The sequence below is a fragment of the Rattus norvegicus genome, chromosome 7 (assembly GCF_021556685.1).
Source record: "Rattus norvegicus strain SHRSP/BbbUtx chromosome 7, alternate assembly SHRSP_T2T, whole genome shotgun sequence".
Classification (NCBI taxonomy): Eukaryota; Metazoa; Chordata; class Mammalia; order Rodentia; family Muridae; genus Rattus; species Rattus norvegicus.
Genome location: NC_141540.1, coordinates 113,627,452 through 113,647,280, shown reverse-complemented (window position 1 = coordinate 113,647,280; position 19,829 = coordinate 113,627,452). Strand labels below are relative to the sequence as shown.

Here is a 19,829-nt window from a genome sequence, read left to right as displayed (position 1 = left end):
ATTCGGGAAAAACAAGCAAAGCAGCAACCAGTTCTTACTTGCATATGCCTGCTGTGTGAACTGTCACCGTCACCGTCATGATGACCACCGGCCTATGTGATGCTCACTTATAGGCAAGATTCTCACTTACATACATGGCACCCACATGTACACACGTCACTTCAATCATGCATATGATCAATGTATGTACACTTATATGTACAGCATGCATGATGATTGCAGAATGCTACTTCAACAAATCTTGCCATCGGTGCGAAAGTATATCAAGACTTCAGAAGCATGGACAAATGCAGACATGTGAAACATCAATGGGGAAATAGGTAGGTGGTTAGTTTGAGCTGTCTCCTGGCAGAAAAAGATGAAACTAATAGATATATGGGCCCTCAGCTGATGGAATATACTAGAACTTTCACCTAAGCAGCATTGGAATCTGAGGCCCAAGGCAGCTAATTTGTTAGCCACATAGCAACTAAGAAGGAGCCCAGATATCATTTCTATAAACCAACTTTTTTTTGTTCATAATTTGGAGTCAGAATGAAAAGTATGAGGATTCTTGTTAATCTACTGTAATGTTTTTCATTAATCATGCAATGGGGGAGTCAGTAACGCATCTGTTATGTAAGCCGATGTCAGTGGCTTTATACATGGCTAGTCTAGGGCCTATAGTATACTTACAGCTCTGTTTTAAAGTTTTCATAGTAAAACAAACGAGGCAGAATGTTGCTTAGTTTTGTTCTTTGGCTCACAAAAATGTGGTAGGTAGGAATAATAGCTAAGCAACCAAAGGTAATCTACAGGTTCAATGCAAAAACCAATCAAAATTCTAGTGTTATACTTCATGGAACTAGAAAAAGCCAATCCAAACCCCAGGCATGCAAAACAGCAGGAGGTATCCTAATGCCTAACCTCAAATTATGCTCTAGTGACAAGGATTGCCTGGTACTGGGCTGAAAACAGACATGCAGACCAATGGAACAGGATAGACAGCCCCCTCCCCCCCCAAAAAAAGTGACAAATGCTATGGTCATTTAACTTTTGGCAACATGACGTAGTGAAAAATGGCAGTGTATTCGACAATAGTTCTGGGAAACCTGGTGTCTCTATGCATGATAATGAAATTAGATCCATACCCTTTGCCCTGTATGAAAATAAACTTCAAAGTTCAACAACCTGATCTTAGAGTCTGGAAAGGCTAACAGTGCTGGAGGAAAACACAGGGAAGACTTTCAATATACCAGTGCGGACAGAAACTCCCTGAGCACAGCAACCAGCCCCGTGAATAATCGACGGGTGGAACTAAACGAACTTCGAATTTTTCTGTACAGCAAATGAACAAATAAAAACAAAAAAGAAAAACAAATTACACCCCTCCTCCCAAAAAATCCCCCCAAAACTATCAGCAAAGCACACAGACAGCCTACACCGTGGGACAAAAATCTTTACCAATTGTATTTCAGGTAGCAGTTAATAACCAGAAATCCCTACGAGCTCCAGAAATTAAGTACTGAAAGGACAAAAGTACCAATCAACAGATTGGTTGGTAGGCCAAAGAAATGAATGGTTCTCAAAAGTGGCAGCAATAATAAATATTCACAGAAAGGTTCAAACGTCCCTAATCAGAGAAATGCAAATTTAACCTCTTTAGAAATAGCCATGCTGACTAGGGTGAAGTGAGACCAAGGAATCTAGGATTGTTGTGACAAGTGCCCCATTATAGCATTCTAAAGAACCCTACTAAAGGATTTAAAAAAAAAAACTACCTTCCTCATTTTCAATCCTAGTCCTTCTTCACATCCTTTGGCTAGGAGAACAGCAGTCCTCTGAGTGGGCAGAGTTTCACATCATGTATATTGTGCAAAGAGCCAACTGGTTCAGCATTAAAACAGATTGATATGAACTGGTAACTGAGACTTCTCAGACACACTGGGCAAGCACTGAAGGTTTAAAATAAGGAGTCCTTGAGTGTATTCAGGTAGTTTTGTATATGTAATTCACAACAAGCACACAGATGTACATAACATGTTGATCCTACCCATTATACATTACTTACATATGAGGAACTAAATAGCCAATTGGGCAAACAATTTGTCAAATCAAATTGACAATATTGAGCCTCCTGTGTCACTGTTCATGATTGCTAATGAGACCCTGTGAAACAAATGACTATGGTGACAGGGACAACATTCATGTGAGGGCCAAACACCAATATACTACTTTATTAAAGTTCATTTGTCTAATTGAGTCTCTATGTCTGCTGGGATCAGAAAACAATGGTGAAGTCCTGAGATGGCGCCTTCACTGAAAGAGATCCATGCAGAAGTTAGATCTGGTTCTTCCTCCCAGTCCCATGGCTCACAGAAATATGACTCAGACTCAAAACATATTTACAAATACCTTGGTCATATAGCCAGGCCCGTCTCTGACTAGATCATAATTAAAATAACACATTTATTGTAATCTACATTCTGCCACATGGCTGGTTACCTATGCCCAGGTACCATGTGTCCGTTTTGCTACATCTTTCCGGGTGAATCTCTCATGCCTCACTCTATCTCCAAATTCTTTCTGCCTCCCTAGATGTCCCACACTGTGTTCTTTTCTTTCTTCTAGGCTTTAGGTTTCTTAACTGTCAAGTACATCCATACAATACAAAAGCTATTCTCTCTACAGACCAACATTAGAGCTAAATTGACTATACTAGCTTCCCAACTGATGGGACTAGGTGGGTATCCTGCCTATTGGTTTGCCCTTCCTAGAGGAGTTTTACCAGAATTCCCATCCAAGTCTTTACTAAAAGGTTTGGTCCAGTGGCTGTAGGTAATATATAATGTCTTGTTCATACAGGTTTATTTAGCAGACAGGTAGCCATCAAGATAGAGTTCACAGCTTGCCATTGTACCCAGCTCTATGCACCTGGTTAGAGTGACAGTGAACTCCAGGCACAGTGCACGTTTACTTTTAGATGTCACAGGGAAAGCTAGTATCCGTCTCCAGGATGCAGCATGCACACTGATTCAAATACGTGGTGGTGCTATGTTTGATATTAAATGCTATAGTCTTAAAAGAATGGGGTAGACACAAACATGATTTTAGTTGCAAATGGCCAGCTTGGCAAGTTTGCATTTACTGTTTCATGGCTTTGTGGGCAGAACATCTCTTCTGTTTGACTTAACTTGGATTAAAAAAATACCAAGGGCCTCAGTAAGGTAAAGGTTTGGGCTTCCCTGCAAATGTATCCTCAGAGAGGATCAACTGAGAAGGAGGACCCCCCTCACCCTCATCATGTTGGCGGCAGCATCCCATGGGCAGGGTCAGAGGAAAGAGGGAAATAAGTTGAGTGCCAGCATCCTTCTGTCTCTATTTCCTAGTCTGAAATGTGACCTAGCAGCTCCTGTGTACCCACGGTTACAGACCAAGCTACTGACACCCTTACCACACCTTCACCAGAAGGACCATTAAGATGTGAACCAAAATAAGCATTTCCTCAAGTTAGCTTAGTTAGGTGTTTTATCCAAGCCAATGAAAGGAACTAATGCAAGTAATTAGCCTGTCAGCCACAGGTTTGATGAAGCCATGGTACAGTTGTATCTTACCTTAAACCTATCAATACTGTATTCGCAAGTAAAAAATAATGGTGTAAGAAGCTGCTGTAGATATGATTTAGGGGGCAAAAGATACTGCCTACTGGCTATTAAAGTTGATGTAAAATTTTTTTTGCTTTTATCCTAGACTCTAGATTGTATAATTACATCTCATGCATTGTTTAATTTCCTCTTTTGTGAAGACACATATGAGCTCAAGGTTTTGTGCATGCTGAAACAAGGGTTGTACCACTGAGCTATATAACTCTAAGCTTTTGTGTTTGTTTTATTATTCAAGTATTATTTAGCAAGCATTCATAATATACACAGCGTCATTGTCTTTCATTAAATGCAGTGCATCATTAAAATACCCCGCTTAGTTAAACTCAACAATTTGAAATAATTGTTTTTGAGCAATGGTTGCAGAGTCTTCTTCCCACCTGGGAGTTATTATGCTAATCTGTCAGATCTGTCAGAAATGTCTTAAACTATTGATACACATTTAACTGTGTAGAATTTTACAAACCAGACATCTAATGGCTGAGTTATTTCCTTTGATCTGTACAGGATCCTAGCAAGGCCGGTAAGATTGTATTTTTTTAGTCCTGGATATAAATGAGGAAAGTAAGATTATCTCATTCTTGTCATGTCCTGCTCCTCCATTTTCTCTCCACTTCTTGATAGTCTGGACAGTTTTGCAAACATGACTGATCTGAACATTAACTCTAAAATGACACGAGTCTCTTAGTGACTGAAGACAGTGATCTTCATCCCACATATCTCACATTTTAGGATATTTTAATAAGTGGTAAAAGGAGATTAGGCACAGAAATGTTCTGAACCCACACCAAATTGCACATGAAGTTAATTACATGTGCACCCACAGGGAAAAAGCAAAAATTTTAGATATTTCTAAGAACCCTGAATTTCCCAAGCAATCAATATTCAGTAAAGCAGGTGTAATGAATGAACAGTGTACTCAGCGTGACTCTGGAGCTGGGGCATGTAGATCCATGCTTGAAGACAACTTGTTTTCCTGCAGATTCCGTGTCCTAGTTAGTTTATGACAAGTCAACTCAAACTAGAGTCATCTGAGAGGAGCGAACCTCAACAGAGGGATTGCCTCCCTCAGACTGGCCTCTGTGTCTATCTTTGGGATATTTGTCTTGATTGACAACTGATGCCAGAGGGCCTATCTAATGTGGGTGTATAAGAAGGCACACTGAGTAAGCCTTCAAGAATGCAGCAGTAAAGCAGCAGTCCTCCATGTCTTTACTTCAGTGCCCCTTGTTAATGCGCTATAATGTAGAAGTGTGGAAGTGGAAGGTAAATAAATCCTTTCTTCCTCTAAATTATTTTTGATCATGATATTATAGTGCTTGATCACAGCAAAAGAAAAAACCATCCAAAAAAAACCCCAAAACCCCCAACCAACCAACCAGCAATAAAGGAAGCAAGCAAACAAACAAAACCAACTGGCTATTCCTGGACCTTAGAAAAGACTTCAGGCCAAATAGAAAGTTTTGAATATGCTTGGCCCAGGGAGTTGGATGGAGTGTGTCACTGTTGGGGTGGGCTTTGGGAGGCCTTCCACCTAGCTGCCTGGAGGAGGTTAGTCTTTTGCTGTTTGTCTTTGGCACAAGATGTAGAACTCACACCTCCTCCAGCACCATGCCTGCCTGGATGTTGCCATATTTTCCACCACAGTGATAATGGACTGAACTCTGAACCTGTAAGCCAGCCCCAGTGAAATATTTTACTTTCTAAGCATTGCCTTGGTCATGGTGTCTCTTCACAGCAGGGGAAACCTAAATAAGATACCATAGCATCAGAGAAGAGACCCCCTAGCCCTATCCCTTAATGTGACACAGGGGGAAAGTAAGAGGATGCCTGGAGGAAGTCAGGGCATCCATTATAAGTAAACAAGTAGTCCACATGTCCCAAATCCTCAGCTTAGGGACGAGAACTTGAGCATCCTTCCAGATGCCTATCCTCCTCCCATTCAATCTCTGTGAGAGCCATCATTCTCTCTCTTTGAAAAATTCTCAGCATTGCATTTTGTGGTACTGATTTTAAAATAGCCATGGTACAGCTGAAAACTTGTCAGGATTTTAATGCCTTCCATCCATTATAGACAGATCAGAATGATGGAAATCCAAATTCGAATCTGTACTAAAGTCACAGGTCAGAGCAGGTCTGCTGTTTAGGATGGGTATCTGCTTAAATACAATCTTCACTCCTCTCATTTCTTGCCATTCATATTGCCCTGTTATTTTGGAAACAAATGCATCAATAAAATAATGGGCAGAGATAAAAGCATAGGGTTGATAGGACTGTGTTTTTATTTCTGGAAGATTGTAACTCTTTGTTAACTCCTCCTTTGAGAGTGAAAAATGATCTCAGTGGTCACAAAATATGAAATAGTTTAGCTTTGAAATATATATATATATAATATTTCCAATCTCCTTTATATTTATAGGTGTCTTAGAGTTACTATTGCTGTGATAAAATACCATAACCAAAGCCGCATGGGGAGGAGAGGCCTTATACTTACTCATTACTGTTCATCATTGAAGGAAGTCAGGACAGGAACTTAACCATGGCAGAAATGTGGAGGCAGAAGCTAATGCAGAGGGCATGGAAGGGTTCTGTTTATTGGCTTGTTCCATCAGGCTTGCTCAGCCTACTTTCTTATAGAACTGAGGACTATCTGGTAGCCCCATCCCCTGCCATTGTCAGCAAGAGGATAGTGGTACCCTACCCATCAAATCACTAAGAAAAAACACCCTAAAGGCTTACCTGTAGGCCAATTTTATGGAGTCATTTTCTTAATTGAAGACACCTCCTCTCTGATGACTTTAGTTTTTGCCAAGTTGACAAAACTGGCACAACCGGTGAGAAAATTGAGTCCCGGTTATAAACAATTAAGAAACCACAATGCCCCATGAATTTACCTACTCTTTCCTTCTTTCAATGTGTGGCTATAATTAAATTCATATACATTCCTTTGTTGTGTCCATTTTTCTTTGCTAGTAGAACACGGCATCTGTAAGTACACCAACAAAGAGCTTAATGAGTAAAGAAGGTGAAGGTTACTGGTCATCATGGTTATACAGTTAATTTATCAGTCATGTTTGTGTCTGTGCTATTCTGGAACACCTTGAGCCTCTTGAAAGAAGAGGACCCAGTTCTGACAGCATGTCAACTCTAGAATCCAACTGAAGATGCCAATTGCTTCCCCAATCAAGACATTAGAGTTTATAAGCCAACATTCTCGGTTCTCCCTGGAGAAATGGACTAGTTACAGTCAATAGACTGGGCTTTTGAATTACTTCTGAAAGAGTGCTGGAAGCTATTTCTCATCTCTTTTAAGACATTTTGTTTCTCTTGCAAAGCTAACTAGCATTTTTCTCCAAAGCAGATTATTTCCAGAACCTTCGCCAAGACATTAGATACCTAACCTTCTATTAAGACTTATTTAGCCTTCCATTTCACCTTGCTCAGAACAGAGCTCTGAAGATCTCTCAGCTCTACTCCTCTGGTTCCTTTATACATTTTGGTCAGATCACAGCTTTGCTGGCAAATCACTGTACTATCTTTTAAACATTGCCAGCATTCCTCTAGTGCTATCACCATTAGTTGTGTTATTGAGTCCAGAAGTTAAGTAGGCCATATATTGTGAAAGGCATATACTGGGCTTTCAGAACACCACACCTTAGTTGAAAGTATAGAGATGTTCACAAAGGTAGAGTTCCAATATCTCTCAACAGTCTAAGTATGGCAACTTTGCATGCCATATTTAATAGTATCATGTACATCTAAATATTCCCACTGTAAGCCCTAGTCCCTCTTTCCCCAGTAGAACATTGGCTTTGACATAGAAGGCCTTTCCAGACTGTAAGGAAGAGTCTTCTCCTAAAGCTCTCCTCTTTATAATCATGTTCAGGGTTTGCCCTGTGAACATAAGAGGTAAAAAGTTTTTATATATGACTAGGTGGTTTGAAAGTCTTACAGTTGTCACTGGCTTGTCCTTTATCAATATCTCCATCTGGCATTAAGATTATAATAATAGCCACTTCCTCTTCCAGTGTCTAACCACCAGAAGTAGTAAGCTGGTACTAACCCTTCTGCTTCTTTGTTAACCCCAGCTCTCCACTGGTAAAAGCTTAAGTCATAGCACTACCACACGACAAGAGCAGAGATCTTTCCATTTACCACCACCAATGACGACTGTCTTTTTCACCTACATGATGAGTGATTTGATTCCCAAATCCCATCTGCAGAATTTATTTCCTCGAGCCAGTTTCCACACCTATCGCCTTTCATCATATTCTACAAGATGAGTTATGCATAATGACTCATTAGTTAAGTGAAAATTGATAGTAGATTGAATAAAACAGGTCAGGACAAGGGGGACATACTAGGGCTATCCCTAGGATAACAAGAGACTTGGTAGTCTCTTAGAGTGTGTCTTGATATGATCACACAGAAACTGGCATGTACTGATAGCTGACTCCTCCTGGAGACATAAACCTAGAGATCCATGCTTTTGATCTATTAATTCTTAACTAAGAGTAACAGAGGGATTAAACTCAGCTACATTCAGTTATGGATAAAAAAATGGCAAGTAGTAGTTTATTTCACCTAGATTTCTGAGTATCAGAGAGAATTAAAAGCTCCAAACCTTGTTGTAAGTCTCATAGGAATACAAGTGTATCCAATACAAAGGGAATACTTCACAAAACTACCTGCTCTACATCCCTTGTATGAAGGAAAGGACAGGTACAGGCCAGCTACCCTTCATGTGGATCAAGCTTTGAATAGCCATTAGAAGGTCAGAATAAAAGATTAAAAGTTGTTTCATTATGCATTGATTCATTGCACAGATGATATGGAAGCTTCCCATAGACCCCACCTGAGGTTTTGTCATTACGAAAGACTTCTATTAGGGCACTGTGACAGTTTATGCTACTGTAACAAGATATGAAGACTGGGTCATTTATGAAATAATTTCTACCAGTTCTCAAAGCTGTAGAACCCAACTCCCCCATTATTAGACAAGGGCTATAAGACTGAAGAGGACAACCTCAGAAGTGAGGTTCCATCTCCACTCTACTGGATCAAGCACATGTTAGCTGTAGAATTGTCAGCCTTATGTGGACATTCATTCTTGATCTAATTGGAGCTATCTTGGTCAGATGCTTTTGCAGCATCCGTGCAGATGGTCACACATTGTCATCTGTCACACCATTCCTTTGTTAGGCCACCATTTGTAGATAATGCTATTTGGAATAATAATTATGTCCTTAAGATGTGTACATGGGTATAAGATCATCCTCTAGAGCATGGGTAACCTACCTGTGGCCACATTCCCAACGAGAGGCATATTTACTTCTTCAGAAGCTATAAATTATTAATAAGGGTGGGGCCTCAGAGCCTTCTCATGCCCATGTTGGAACTTTAAACTGACTCAACCTTGTGTGGGTCTCATGTTTGTAACCACAGCTCCTGTGAGTTCATGTGCACAGCAGCTATATCATGTCCAGGGGACATAGAACATTTTATACTACTCTTCCCCATCCTCTGGCTCTTATATTCTTTCAGTTCCCTCCCCCATTCCTTTTATTATTGTGTTCCCTGAGCCTGTGGTACAGTAGGGAATAATATTTAAGAACAGTCTATGGTTGAGCATGCAGTTGCATTGTTGTCAAAAATGCTGAGAAATAAGCCCCTCTACACTAACCCACTATTTAATACATTAGGAAGCTTCTACAACCAGTATCAGGAGCAGAACAATATAAACAAATATTTGAAGGGACTTTGACAACATGGATTGAGAAGTTTATAAATTGTCTGAGATAGGCTCATGATTCTTTGTTTGGTTTTTATATTAGAGATATGCTGGGGTAGGCTGAAATAGATTCTGAGAATTGAATAGATGCAATTCAAAGGAAAAAAGAACACCCCTAGACTCAGAGAATTATCCCTGTAACAGAGATCATTTGGTTGATTAGGTTACCCTTTGACAGTCTCTGATACAATGTCTGACCCAGGCTGCCAACCCATTAAGCTTCTGCATTTTGTAGCAATGGGGCTAAGCTCCTGTTATCTGGTGTGGACTGGTCCATAAAGGAAGCCAGTGACTAAAAGAGAACCCTAAGTCTCAGAGTATAGTGATATAGATGCTTGAGAGCTGCCATCCAGCTCACCCTACTGGACGTTATTCATTGTTCTTGTGGCATCCCACTACCACATACTAGAAACCCAAGCATGTCCTCCTATCCCTGCTTTAAGCAGCCACCCTTAAAATTGATTGGCAGAATATTAGCCTGTTATTCTGACACTTTTCATTTATTTGTATAGATTGGAGTTCGTGACCTGAATTGTTTCACCTTGAAATGTTTTAAATAATTTTTATTACCATGCATTAGTTATGCACATGAATGGTTCAATGCGATATCATTTCCTGCAGCTGAAATGCGATAACAGTGAATTGCTTTGGATTTTGTGTGCATGGAAAATTTACTCTTATTGCATGGAAAATTTACTTTTATAGGCTAGATTTGGATATTGGATTCTTGGGCTATTTCTCACACTTAATCTTTTATTACATTTTTCTGCATTTATGGTTTGCTATAGACTTTTTTTTTTGTAGAGTTCACCATTGTTTATCTCTATCTGTAAGATCTCTCCCGCCCCTCTGACTTCTTGCTGGAGTTGCTGAATTTTAGCCTCTGGACCATGCACAGGTGGGCTAGTGTTTGGAGTTGATTATGTTTGGCGTTCTTATAGATTTATGAACCTGGTTCACAGAGGTAATAAGGTTTGTATTTTGGGAAATATGCTATTTATTTTTACATATTTTTCTATTCTATTCTCTTTTTTAGGTATTTCAACTGCTTATAAATTATGGAAATTGCCTTGCCGTATCCAGTTTGTTCCATTTTTAATTTTTCCTGTTTTTTTGCATTTCAGTTTGAGAACTTTCTGACCATGTTAAAAATCTCACAGAGCCTTTCCTTGACAGGGAGTCTATGGAGAGGCTTAAAGTTTCATTTTTGCTGAGTTATTTTGAACATTTCCTTTTGATGCTGCTCTTAAATTTCCATTTCTCAGCACATATTTACATAGTCATTAAGTCCTGAATTTGTTTTTGGTTTTTTTTTTTTGTTGTTTTTGTTCTTTTTTTTTTTTTTTTTTTTTTTGGCTGTCCAGACAAGATACCACAGACAAGGTATCTTAAACAATAAAGATTGTATCTCCATTATAAAAAAAATCCAAGTTCAACAACAAGGTTCTAAATTGTTCTGGTTTTGGTGATGCCTTTCTGGCTTTATGAAAGGTGTTTTTAGTACATGGTCTTCTCTGAATATAGTTGGGTAGGTATGGAGGGAGGGTTGAGTAGGTTAGAAAAGAGAACATTTAGATATCTTTCTTTTTTTTTCATGAATCCTTGGCAATCATGCTCCATCCCTCACGGCCTACTTACAACTTTGGTATAGGCCTGGATAGCAAATCACACACCATGGGTGGATATGGCTTTATATGTACGTGAGACCATAACTATGTTCAGTGTGGCAAGGCAATGGTTATAATATCTCCTTACTTGGAACATAAATGAGCAAAACTTTCATGAATGGAGTGTGTACTTGATGTTCATTTTGGCTTTTAGTCTGGCTTGTAGTTTTTATTGCTGGTAGTAGCTAGACATTTTTAGAAGAAACAGTAGCAGAAGCAAGCAAATGCAATGTGAGGGCAAGTTAATCTATGGAGCATTTAATCTTCAATATTTTCCATTGCCAGAGGCTTCACTTCCTCTATATATGTCCTCCTTCCCATCTGCGTCCGGATTTGGAGATTCACTTCTCCTTCCCTCTTCATGGGTCTGTTTTGAGAGCTTTTAGTTCTTATCCATTGTCCTGGAATCCTGTTGATGGTGTGATAAAGGTGCAGAGGAAGGAGAAGAGCTCTACAATCTCTAACATTTAAGCCACACTTAGAGCTTCTGTCCTGTGGACCTTGAATAAGTTTCCTCTTTGGACTGCTACCTATACCTTATGGGAGATGGGATAGTTGGACAACTAGAAAGAATAAAAAACACCCTTCTCTCAATGTTCTGGGGTGAACCATTTGTTATAGAGAAGGCTTTCTTAAGCATTACCTCCAGGGAACCTTTCTTGGATCTCCACCTTAAGGCACCAGGGCTATTCTGAGATGTGAATCTCCCAAGACTGCTGTACTCAGAGTATACCCATCTCTTTCTGCTGCATACTTATTTCCTCAAACAGCAAAATTATACTAAGTAATACTATGGCTGATAGTTTTAGAACCCTTTGCTCTAAGCAGGCAGATTTTGGTGACTCTGGTTTCAAACATTCCCCAGAAGTAACAGTGGTGGCTGACTAAGCAAGCTAAGTTCTATAACATGTATGGTAGGAGTTATTGCCTTCCTTTATAAAAAGAACACACCTTATATAACCCTGTAGCCAGAAGAAGTAAAAGCCAGAGACAGTAAATACCCATAGTAATTTAGGTTTCTACCCAAAGCCTTGGTACTTCTCACAAGGTAGGAATTTATATCAGACCAGTGACTATATCACAGAAAGCCAGGTTCATGTAAGGATTACAGAGCAACATGACTAGAGAGAGCTCACTCTGGGCAATAAGCTACACTTAAGTTAGAATCAAGAATAGTTAAGGTCTAATTACATACACTAGCTATTTTGGGTGAGAAGGGACCAAGACAGGATTTCTCCATGTAACATCACTGGAACTTGCTCTGCAGACCAGGCTGGCCTCAAACTCAGCGTTCTGCCTGCCTCTGGTTCCATAGCTCTGGGATCAAAGATGTACACTACCATGACTGTTCAGACTATTCAATGTTCTTGAATACAATAATCTGTTTATTTCCTCTTCAAACTTAAATATTACAACTATCAATACTCGTTACTATTACATGTTGTACAAATTACACACAAAAAGATATATCATTGTAGCCTATGCTTGATGTTCTGAAGTGCCTAGCATAGAATCCTTCATGCAATAGCCGTGCTTTAAATTTTCAGCAAGTTCAATTTTGAACTTAACATCAGCCACTTCTGGAAAGAGAGTTTAAGCTTCCATTTGGCAATAAGAAGAAGTGATCCACTGTAATAGAATCCTCCTGCTCTAGTCTGCAAGCCTACATTAAGATTCCGGGGAGAAGTCTGGTTTTTTTCTTTTACTCTGCACATAAATTGAAGCCCTGTTTGTAGCAGAGAATGAGGCTGCGTTATTAGATGGCTGGATGTGGTGAAGAAAGGCCAGCTGTATGACCTAGCACATACTGTCTCCTGAGACTTAAAGGAAGCTTGCTTATTAAAATAGCTCAACAACATCCATTCTTCATGGGCAGATGAAATTAAGATCACTATGTATTATCAGCACTAATTCACTTGTCCATTATTTTATGGGGAAGAAAATCCTTCCTGGTTCTAATCCCAAGTCTTCCATTTACAACTGTGATAGTTCAAATAAGAAATATCCTCTCATAGATCATGTTTTGAACGCTTGGCCACTCAGTTGGTAGTACAATTTGGGAAGGTTATTCAAGCATTTATATAGTAGAACTTCTCTTGTGGAAGTGTATCACAGAAGACAGGGTTTGAGGGATCATAGCCTTTCCCAACTCCTATTCTCTACTATTTATGGATGGATGAAAATATGGTCAGACAGCTTTCTGCCTGTTATCATGACATTCTATCCCCACTCCAACCCCACCGTCATGACCTCTAGCCTTCTAGAACCATACACTACTCTTAAGTTGCTTTTGGTCATGGTAATTAATACACAGACTCTGGTCATGTGACTTCCCTCCAGAAAGTTGTAAAGCAGCATCAGATTATCTGAAACAAAAGGGGACACGGACAGAGAAAACTCTTTTCTTGGTGGAGTTCATCTTGGTGAAGCAGTAAGTCCATTGAGGTTCTTCATAGGAACATGATTGACCCAAATGTAGTGGCCCTCTTGGGAACTCTCCCAGGCACCTTACAGGTAGCTACATCACTGAGGCCATCTACCCACCACATGAAATGATTCACAGAGAACTGCATCACTGGCACATCCTCTGGCGAGCTTAGAGACAAATTAACCCAAGTGAAGGGTTCATCTCCCAAGTCAAGGTACTGCAGATGTAACCTGGGAGTAGAGGCCTCATAAGTATCTCATCTGCTTTGAACCCTACTAGCACTCCACATCTTCCACAAGAGAAGGTGAATATTCTTGATTGAGATATCTCTTGCAGACAATCCCAACTGTTTCAAAGAAACAGTGGGGTCAAACTTGAACCTAGAGGAAGTGGCTACAATCCAATGCTGAAAGCTTATTTTTACATTGCAGACGTCTATCCATTTATGTTTAGCACATAATAGGCATTGTCTCAACACCTTGCACAGTGGTTAGCACATATGAGGCCAACTTAAACAAGACAAACACAAAGCCTTTGTTACTTCATCTTGGACAGTCACAAAATTTGTCAAGGATTGATCAGCAAGGTCCAGGATCACAGTCTTAATCAAGGGTTTTGGTTCTTAAATTTTCACTTATTCTGGAAACTAACATTTGTAATTTTAGATTGGGATGCCACCACTGAGCTCAGACTATATTTAAATGGTCAGTGCATTTTTTTTGATCATTAAAGCTTAACACTAATGTTATCACTTCTCTGCACTATGCATAATAGGACTAAGGCTAAACAGATGGGGTAACTTGCCCAAGTTTACTAAGCATTTACATGGCTGAGGTGGATTTTAATTAAATCTTATCCCCAGTCTGTACACGCTCAACTGCTCTGAAATTCCCCCTTGGAGCAAAGATGTTTTCTTAATTAAAATTGATCTTCAGGCAATTTCTTGCTTGCATTTTACTAAACTGTCAGCCAAGTAAATTGAAGTCATTTTTTTTTCTGAGAAAGTGAGCTATAGAAAAAGGGCACCAGGTTTAAAGCTAAAGGTATCTGAAATCGGTTTTGTGATTTCTTGCAAAGTTTCAGGCAAGATACAGAAGTAGCCTGATTCTGACATCCTTATGTATGAAATTGGGACTTAAGTGCTTTATAGTTGTTTGTTCTTTCTTTTTTTTCCTTTGGAATGGTAGTGAATACTTCATGCTGTATGTTGGCATATATGTTGGAAGTATATAATTTCATTTGATTTTTACAGGAGATCACAGTTGAGATTCATGATAGTTGGAATGAGAGTGCCCCTACCCTGAGTCAGATGTTTGAATACTTGGTTCCCAGAGTTGGTGGCAATGTTTGAGTAAGTTTAGTTGGTGTGGCCTTGACAGAGGAAGTATGCCAGTTGGGACAGGCTTTGAGCATTCAAAGATTGCACCATCCCTAATGTGCTTTCTGCTTCCCGCTTGTGGTTTAAGAGCTAAACTTTCAGTGGCTCCAGTCATGATGCCCACCTTCTGCCGTGCTTGCTCCACCATAATAGTGATGAACCTCTATGCCTCAATTTCAAATAGACCCTATAAAGAATAAAAGAGATAGGGAATGTTTGTGGGCATTTTCTTGATTTCTTCAGCCATCTTCAAATGTGAAAGCTGGGAGATAGCCTGAACACAAAGAAACCCTAGACTTAGAGAGCGGAGATCAATGTTCAAGATGAACAGGGAGAAAGGCAAAGGACACGGCTGTGGTGGAATTACTCAGAGCAACAGCTAGCTTTAAAGTTGTTTTGACCATAACCATGTTCTGTAGGTTGTACTCTTAAATGCTTCCTTAATACCAGTGTTAAATATAATAAATGATTACACATGGAGTTGTCCTTCTTACCTAACATTTTTCAACTTAGTCTCAGCATTCTGAAGAAGCCCTTTCCTAAGTAGCATAGCAGATCCCTGCTGGCTAAGTGGATAGTGATTTTGGTGTCCACCAATGGTCAGAGCTGTGAAAATCCTGATGATAAGCCCTTTGTTCTCAAGGCAGTGCTGTCTCATGAATTGGCATGTAAGCATGCAGGTTTTCATGTTCTATTCAAAGCCATCATTCCCTTTATTCTTCTCAGTCTGGGTAAAGAGGGACTCTTGAGACACAGAAAGCCACACTTCCTCAACCCACTGTCTTGGCATTTTCAAGAGAAGGTGGTAAAGATGGAATGAAATGGTCTATAAAATTTGAAAACTTTGACATGGTCAAGATTCCCAATCTTCATCTCCACAGGATTATAGGTAAGTTATGGGGAGTCTACCTTTTCAATCCTGTGAACTTAGATATAGGCAAGAGAACATACACGAGGTCTCCTAGGCCTCCTTATCTGTTTCCTAGTGACCCTGGCTGCCTAAAATTGCTTAGTTTTGAAACGAACCCTCAAACATAACCAGACCACAGAACCATCTGAAATATCAGGCTTAGAAGCTGATAGAGATAGAAGAGAAGGAATCTAAGGGTCTTGAATGCCTTAGACTCATTCTACATATTTTAATCTGGGCTGAGTGCTGTGATCATGGTTAACACATGTGGAATGAAACACTGCCAGACAGCTGTGCCTGCAGGATGATGAGCAGCAGCAATAGGCATAGATGTCGGAGAATATTGACGAGATTATAGCCTGTGAAGAGTCTAGAAATGAGTTTATCTGAGCCTCATTCTGTAATGCTTAAGAGATCTGACTCTGAAACCGAGGCAGGACCAAACAATGAGTGATTGAAGCTAGAATAGAAAGGGAGCTCTTAATAGTCCCCCCCCAACACACAAAAAAACCCCACAAGCTCTTTTGTGATTCAGATAAGGACCGAAGTTGTAGCATTCACTATTCGTAATGGTAGGTCTGTTGTTAGTAGGTGTTGGTCTCCCAAATACACAAGGACCTCCTTACACATCATTTAGTAGTGAGAATGCCAGTAACCTAGTGAAAGATTGAATGACTATGGAACTCTGAGTAGCCAGTTTCAGAGAGACAAAGCAAAGTGTTGGGTGCAGAGAATGAGGAAATAGGAAGAATTCTGAAAGACTGAAGAATTGTGACTTTACAAGATTAAATGGTTATGAAGATGGATGGTGATGTTGCTAGTGCTTTTAATGTCATTGAATTTTATAATTGAACACTAAGATTGTAGTAAAAGTTAACATAAAATCTATTATTGAAACATTTCAAAGCAAATAAAAGGAACTGGGGATATCAGGAAGGTAGGTTGTAAATATTTTGTATTTACTGTGCTATAAAATTGTAACACAATCTACCATTGTCCATGAGCCCTCAAATCTTTGAGAATGAACAGATTAGCTCATTCAAATTAATTTGTCTCAAGACTATGAGGTTAAAACCACAAAAATATCAAGTCGTTTCTCAAACCCAAGCCTACATCCTACTACATTTTGCTCAATAACTGGTGGTTTTAATGATAATGCCCCCATGACCTCTAGCATTTGAATGTTCAGTCTCCAGTTGGTGGAGGTGTTTAGGAGGCTTAGGAGGGTTTGATCTTGGAGGCAATATATCATTTGAGGGAGGCTTTTGAGAGTTCAAACACTCGCACCATTTCTAGTTTGGTCTAAGCATCATATTTGTGTGCTACGAGATGTGAGCCTTCAGTGTCTATAGATGCTGTATGAGCTGCCATGATTTCCTGCCATGATGGACTCTTAACTCTCTGGAACTGTAAGTCCAAATAAATCCTTTCATAAGGCCTTGGTTTTTATCACAGCAACAAAAAAGTGCTGTAACTAAAAAGCCAATCTACTTTAAATTCATAATACCGAGTTCCTGATGTCTATATGCCACTTTAGTGGGTCACTGCCCAAACTTACATTATTAAATCTAGTCACTGGCCAAACTTGCATTATTAAATTTACTTTCATTTATTCATAGGATAAGCAGGTAAGATCCGGGAAGCTGCCAAGTTACTGACCTTGACTGGTGTTCATCGGTAGCAGGTCTCTTCTCCCAAAGGAGACTTTTTCTAGAGTCCACCAAAACCAACTCCCATCAACCCAGAGGTTACTTCTGGCATTCAGACAAATTCTAGGGCTGGAAGACAAGAGAACACTAAGCCCTATTATGTCATCACCTGAGACTTGTGTTACCTATAGGATTCTCACGAGACACAGTATTTCAGCTTACGGATGGTTTTTGTTGAAAGTAGCCAATCATAACATTCAATTATATCTAAGGATTTTTATCGTTCTGTAACTGTCGACATATCCATGAGCGATATGTGTGTTAAAATCTAGAGCTACAGGTCTGCATGGCTTGCCAAGAACCTTGCTGGCAGAAACCTCTGCAAACATTGAGATTTCTAAATTTAGAATGCACACTCAGCAGCACTCTTGAATTATTGAACATATGTCCAGGTAACAAACAAGATCTGGACAACAGACTACATTAAAAGTGGTCAGAAAGGGTATACATTTGTCTTCTGTACACAGTGTATCATCTGGGACAAGATATTAAGCCTAAGCATCCCAGCCTACTGTGTTCAAACTCATTTGTAACATAGGTTTTCATTGCTGTACCATTTTCCTGTATCTCAACGAATAAATTTAGCTTTAAGGCTCTAGTTTATTTCCTCCTGCTGGAAACTGGGCTTCAGAAATTTTAAGGAGTCCCAATACCTGTTTCATAAAAGTCTTCTTTATCGATAGCTATCATGAAGTAATGCTCTTTAGAAGAGAAATCATCTGGTTTTATTTGAAAGGAAATCTACCCCAGGATTCACTTGATTTTATCTAGAGTACTCTATGGGAGGGTCAAGCCTAAGCTTGAGATCAGTGTTCCACAAGCAATAGAGAAGAAGTTCTTCATTACGGAAATGCAGTGAAAGACTTGTTCTCAATATTCTGTGTGACCACACATTTAGACAAGACATCTCATGTTAAACTTGGAACTCAATGCCCTGTGCCTTATTTAGTAGAGTGGCACATGGATAATTTGTATCAGAATCCCAAACAAGTATTCAGTTTAGATAAGGGCAAGCTGAACTACTCAAAGGCCTCATTTATAGGGGCTGTAACAACACGTTAAAGCAGTAGCTGGACATGTAAAATAGCACATCCAAAGTACAGAAGAGAGGAGCCACTGATGTCTGCTGATGGGCAAAAATATACAACTGGATTAGGTGGTGTTGAAGCCTGAAGAGGGAGAGACCTCCACCGGAAACAGACTCCCACAGGCATCTTGTCTGGTAAATATGGAGGCAGAAATGAGACTCAGTGATGACAGGGGGATGTTTGTGTTTTCCCTACCTCCCTTATCTTCGGCCAGTGTCTTCCATAGTCTGGGTCCTTTTGAAATAAAACTCATCATGTACATGGATGAACAACCCTGAAATTCACCATGATGTGTGGGAGAAGAAAGGCAAGCAAATAGGTAGGAATCAAATCAGGATATCTGGTACTATCAGGAAATAGTGTTATACTGGTCAAAGTTGGATGCTTGGCATTTTAAGGATACATTTAAGGCAAGTGGTGCAAATTAAATATTGAGGCTGTTAATGGGGAAAAATAAAACATCCCTGTCTATTTTAAATCTGAATTTCAAATAGGTACAATGAGGCAGCTACTAAATATATGCAACCATTCCCATTCCTTCCCCTATTCTGCACAAATAAGCCATCGTTCCATTTATATTTTGATTAATAATAAGGCAGGGTAATACTCTTCAGAATTTGGGCTGTCTTCCACTTGCAAAAGGTAAGCTTTTTAAAAAAAAACCTGCTGAAACCACAGGTTCAGACAGCATAAAGTCAGTTGCTATATTACATATACTGAAATATTCATCTTGGGTATATAGTTCATGGTTTGCTGACCATGCCGCATAGGTATAATAAGCAAAAACATGTGTGCTAAAATGATCTAAATCAGGAAATTTTAATTCCTAGGATTGAAATTACAGTGGATAGAGTTAGCAAAAAAGTAGATATTATAGAGGAGAAAATAGAGAAAATGGGCGAGACAGAGGACAAAGCAATAGAAAAATATCCAAGATTGCAGACAAAAAAAATTGAAAGAAAGAGCACTAAATTGTAAGCAAATCAACTGTCCCAGACATGCATAAGTGGACTATCTGAAGATTCAAAAAATGTAAGATTATCTAAAAGGCTTCCCTATGTGAGAGCAAATCAGTATGCAGAGTCAAAGCCCAGATGCTCAGCAGTCAGTGAGGTGTAGCTTAAACACACAGAACAAGTTAACTGATCCAGCAATTTGCCACAAAATTGGACTCATGAGAAACATTGTTACTCTCTAGTTATTCATAAAATATCTGC

At 39.4% G+C, this 19,829-nt stretch overlaps 1 long non-coding RNA gene across 1 annotated transcript in view; it reads right to left on the bottom strand.

Moving 5' to 3' along the window:
• LOC134479748 (uncharacterized) overlaps positions 1-17,589 on the bottom strand; it is a 158,325-nt gene extending 140,736 nt beyond the window's left edge. Inside the window, exons 1-2 of the long non-coding RNA XR_015624827.1 lie at positions 17,475-17,589; positions 6,381-6,627 (exon numbers count right to left, since the gene is read on the bottom strand). This is a non-coding gene — a long non-coding RNA (uncharacterized LOC134479748). The remainder of the gene's footprint in view (positions 1-6,380; positions 6,628-17,474) is intronic.
• Between the last annotated feature and the right edge of the window lie 2,240 nt (positions 17,590-19,829).